Source organism: Branchiostoma floridae, chromosome 11, assembly GCF_000003815.2.
Source record: "Branchiostoma floridae strain S238N-H82 chromosome 11, Bfl_VNyyK, whole genome shotgun sequence".
In the NCBI taxonomy this organism is placed as follows: domain Eukaryota; kingdom Metazoa; phylum Chordata; class Leptocardii; order Amphioxiformes; family Branchiostomatidae; genus Branchiostoma; species Branchiostoma floridae.
This window is the reverse complement of record NC_049989.1, coordinates 7,722,032-7,727,251: the sequence shown is the minus strand read 5'-3', so window position 1 is coordinate 7,727,251 and position 5,220 is coordinate 7,722,032. Positions and strand designations below refer to the sequence as shown.

At 40.2% G+C, this 5,220-nt stretch overlaps 1 long non-coding RNA gene across 1 annotated transcript; it reads right to left on the bottom strand.

The window, feature by feature from the left end:
• Nucleotides 1-980: 980 nt before the first annotated feature.
• On the bottom strand, nt 981-4,862 carry LOC118426577. Its single transcript, XR_004832420.1, has 5 exons — nt 4,755-4,862; nt 4,192-4,302; nt 3,254-3,337; nt 1,571-1,712; nt 981-1,269 (listed from the first exon to the last, which is right to left on the bottom strand). It is a non-coding gene; the product is annotated as an uncharacterized LOC118426577 (long non-coding RNA).
• Nucleotides 4,863-5,220: the final 358 nt, after the last annotated feature.

The window sequence follows — 5,220 nt, the reverse complement described above, 5'->3', positions numbered from 1 at the left end:
AAGTATGGACTAACAGTTTTGTTACATTATTAAGTCGCTTTATGCTAAACGACTTTTCATTACCTTCGTTGAGAAACATATATTTACAGGTCCGCTCATTTGTTTGCAGGGATCATTCTTGAAAAGTTACAGAGAAATATTTACAATATATAGAATATAGTGTAGTGTTCCCACTGAACTACGCCGTTTTCCTCACTCACACACGCGCTTCAGCATTCAGTGGATATGTCTTATTACATTAGCTGCTAAAGATGAGAATAAATGAACTAAAACAATCAGTTTCCAAGCATGTTAGTTTGCTTTATTTGAACAAAAGGAAGAGAAGACCAAAAAACTTTGCTTCGAATCATGTAGCTTACACGATGTGAATACGACTGTAGAGTCAGTCTACAATACGTTTCCATCAGGTCCGAGACTTCATAAAGACTGAACGATTACATTAGACACAATGTCAGGATAACACACATGTTAGCTTTATTTGAACCAACGGGAAGAGAAGGCAGGAGAACTTTGCTTCGAATCATGTAGCTTACACGACGAGCGTAGAGTTAGTCTATATACGTTTCCATCATGCAGGTCCGAGACTTCATAAAAACTAAACGTTTACATTAGACTCAATGTCAGGGTAACATACATTATGTCACAGTGACGTGACGTCTGTAAGAAATCTGGGCACAAACGAGCGGCTATCATTCAATGCAAAGTACTGGTGGGGTGCAGCCGACCATTGCGATATCATGACGAAATCTCATGGTAAAGTTTACGTCATCATTACGGTACGGTCTGGCTACTACAGAGGTCTAAGACTGATGACTTCGGTGTCTTAAAACCGAAGTTTGGGTAAATATATACGGAATCTTTCATACAGACGCAATATTTGCAATGGTTGTAGCAACCGCTTATGTCCCGCCTCATACTTGTTAGTGTGGAGATGATGACTATCACATAGCTAGCATTAATAAACAATAGTAAGAGACATATTTCAGAATAGTACATATAATTACAGTAAGTTTGCTATAAACAGGAGAGCAACAATTGGTAGGTTGGCAGAACTGATGGCAGGTGTCTACGGATCAACGACGATGGCGATGTCCAACAAACAGTTCTGACGTCAGCGTCCATCGAGGCAGCTCCGACAGCAGTCAATAGGTGTCGCTGTGAAGACGCCGAGGATGTGATGACTTGGAGTTTGGTGTCTATAGCCCAGGCCCGTTGTCTGTAGCTACCGTCCATCCTTCCTGCAAGCTCCTACCGTGGCATGCGGCTGCCCTGAGGTGTGGTAGAGAAAACCTGTTTACAAATTGGCAAAATGAAACAACCTGTACTCCACCTTTGATATCCATGGACTCTACCCGCTTAGTGAAAAGTAGAAAGAAACTACACAGTCAGTAAAAAAGGTACATGAATCCTGCAAGTACAATTGCACTTCCATTTATAAAATGCAGGAGAAGAAGACTACGAACAAAAGACTTGTGCATTATGCAAATCACACGCACTGATAAACATCTGGCCTAGTTGGAATCTTCGTCGTCGTACAATCGATCACTTTGTGATGAAAAGGCCTTATTACCTTAGATTTGTTTACACCAGCCCCATGGTGATGAGGAACGAGCTGAACACCAGTCCCACAAGTACCGCAATACAGCAGACGGCTTGGTTGTTTATGTTCAAACTTTTCATACTTTCTGCTGCGGTGTTTGTTGTTGTTTCCTCTGAAAAGGGGAAGAAAACAAGTCAGTCAAGCAATGCATTGCTTCTTTTGTTGTGCATGTAGCTAGAAATATATGTGGTGTATTTGTGACACTAGACATTGGAATCTAGGAGGTATTATCATTTTTTTCTGAAACTTGGATGTTAAAAATATGCTATAAACTACTCTCTAGGGTAAAACAGTAGCTAAGTCTTTAGCCAACTTTACAAACAAATAATCCAACAGAGGATTCTTTGGCATTTTGGTAAGATTCCAATCTCCCCATAGAAGAATTCCGAATTCTTTTCTGCATGGATTCCATCTGTACTGTGACATATTTACGTAAAAAATCATTGCAATCCTAGGCAATTTGTGAATTAACATTTGTTCATCATTAATCATTGCGTCATCTGTCCCAGGGGTGAAGCTTTCTGTTCACCTCCTTTGCAAAGTTCCTAATGTACAGGCTTGTAAATGTTTGTAACTATTGAAGATGTGTTGTATGAACAGCTGCTGTTGTTTGCGCGCCGCACCTCATTGTATTACCCTCCAATAGACCATAGAAAAAATCGACTAGCCTTAAGCTATGCAAAACAGAGCCAGAGTGGAATACTCTTGAAACTAGGACAGCAGGTGAAAGGATTCCAACGTTTATAAGTCCTTACTTAAACAATTCCAAATAGCAGCTAATGACATGTTTCCTATCCATAGAAATGATACCAAGTCTTGGTGGAAGAGACCATTTTGCTATCAATTTTGATCCCCTTTTCCTTGTGTCGCAATGAGAAAAACAAAAACACACCTCAATATTGTCATCTGCGTGACAAAAGAAAAAAAAGTAGCCTGAAGCTATGCAAATAGTCTAACGTTTTCCATTCTTTAGCTGAAAGTTTGCACTTCTTTAGTTTAACGATTCTAAACAGCTACCAAAGGCATTACTTCTGTCCATAGAAACGATACGTTTCTGTTGGAAGAAATTGATTTGTTATCAGTTACAATAAGATCGGTCTGAAACTGGCCAATGACAAAGAGAATGTTTATCCCCCATCAATCCAAATGCTTGTCGAATGTTGTGCCCAGAACACACTAGATTTGTCATATAACCGCTGAAAAGTAGTCAAGGTTGGTCTTCTACAGATAATCTTTGGTCTTCTACAGATCATCTAAGAGAAATATAAGCTTAGTTTAAGATAGCATTTTCGTGATACCCTTTTGCCCAATTCTCCTGTCAAGCGAAAAGCAGAGCCACATACTAGAGTCGGCTTTAATGTTCTGTCTTGCTGTTTCTCTTATTGACTCAAATACCAATCAACGAGTAGATACCTTTAGGTGTTGCTATGAACACACGAAGCCTACACAGGCTTTGACTTATTCTTTGCATTCTCAGGCATTCAGATGCAGGGATTGGGAGTGACAAAGTTAAGCCGGACAAAAAAATCCGGATGCATATGGAACAAGTTGATACCGAACTGGTGTTCCCGATTCAAAAGTTCTACAAACGAAACTACTACAATGCAAACGAATAGTGAAGATAAAGTTTAAAACGTTTGACTGAAGTTTTACCTGTCAATTCCGCGAGCAGCCGTGTAGAATTAGATGGCCTGGTATGTAGGAAGTAGGACCCGGAGCTGCCTTTATGCCTAAAAACTGGTTAAACCGATGATGGTGATGTCAACCGAATCACGAATGAACAGACTGAATGAGATAATAGCCTTTTGCATATGTAACAACAGTAGTCTGTTCGTAATTTGATGGAAATTTTCAACAGTTTAACGTATCTGGATAGTACTCAGGGTGAACGTCACACAGGCCACCAGAAAGTTAAACCCAACAAGATTGGCATGTTTTGATTTATGATATTTTGAAAACTGTGGATGCAATGACCTAACGATGCACATTTCAGTGTTTTGTGCAAGTAAATTACCAGTAATTGGTCACGAGGTGCATGACAATTAGGGGCACTTTTTGGAAGACTGTATACATAATGGCTGTAACCAAGGGACCCATTCAAGTAACAGTCACATGACGATACGAACAACTAAAACAGGTCTCAGGACCTAAGTACGTCGTGCCCACAATAGAACAGATAGCCAAACAAATAGCTGTAGCTGTCAGTATACGCCTAGGAACAGCTCGTGCAGCCGTCTGAACTCAAGAACTTGGGATACTGACAGGGCCCTCAAGACAAGCCACTAAACAGAATGCACTGTCCGTGTTGTGTGGTAACCTATGACTATGAGTCATGGACTCTACACGCCAGTGACAGCCGCAGAATCCAGGCCTTGGAGATGAAGTGCTACAGGAAGATACTACGGACTGGCCATCGCATAAAAGACTCTGTTTATATAATAGAAAGGCTGGGAGTGGATAGAACAATACTTAACGTCATAAAAAGGCGGATACTCTAGAAACAATTCTTTGATCATGTCACAAAAAATGATAGTGATCTAGGGTTCTGTACTAGTTAAAACTAGTTCTGACGTCTAGATACGAGTTTTTACCTGTTTACACCAGCCCCATGGTGATGAGTTTGACACTGAACATCAGTCCCACGATGACCGCCACCACACAGACAACCTGAATGTTCAGACTCATCTCTGTCACGACGACTTCTGTAGAAATAGATTCGGAAGTACGCTTTCAACAACGGTGAAAGGTTGCGGAATGATAGAACTTAACCAACTACATCAAATCAAACGAAAGTACTTTCTGTTGTAAGAAAATGTAGAACCACGCTGTCATTATATCTTTGCTTTGCAACTTTGCAGTAATTGGACCCGCAACATCTGGAACACCTTTGACTGGTACATATCATGAAATCGTGTCTTGGTGCTGTAAAATGTGGCTGATATACGTCTGGGGGGAAAACAACTCAAACCTACCCCAATTACAACTTCAATTCGCCAAGCTATAAATTCTGTCTCCAAAAACATGCGCACACAAAGCAAATGAGATTTACTTCTATTGATCGAATGGATAACAGGAAACAGAATTGTTCTACAGCGTACAAAACTACTACAATATAAACGAATATTTGTTGACAAACGTCTAACTGTAGCTTTACCTGTAAATTCCGCGAGCAGTTAGTGTAAACGTAGATGCCCTGGTATGTAAGAAGTAGCATCCGGGGATAATGTTACGCCAAAGAACTGGTTAGACCAGTGATAAAGGTGTAATGGTTACAAACAGGAGATAAGTTCCCTTTCCATTCATTAATCTTAAGGGTCGTCCCTTAAGCTGTTTATCAAATGAAAACAAAATACTAGGTCATCCCTTGTTTTGGTTAGAAGGGTCAGAGGTTAAATTGTAAGGCTTGTTTGAATGATTTCAGAGTGTTTTTTTTTTACTTATAAAGATTGAAACCGCTCTGACAGGCAAAAACGTGTTGGCTGTTCGAGATGTGTAGCTTTGTAGCTAGCTGTTTTAGCCTGCCTGGCATCATCACAGTGCATTTGACTGTGAGTAGATAACTGCAAACATTAGTGTAAACCACAATGCTTTTAATTTTGAAAGTGTGCTAGCTGGGGCTG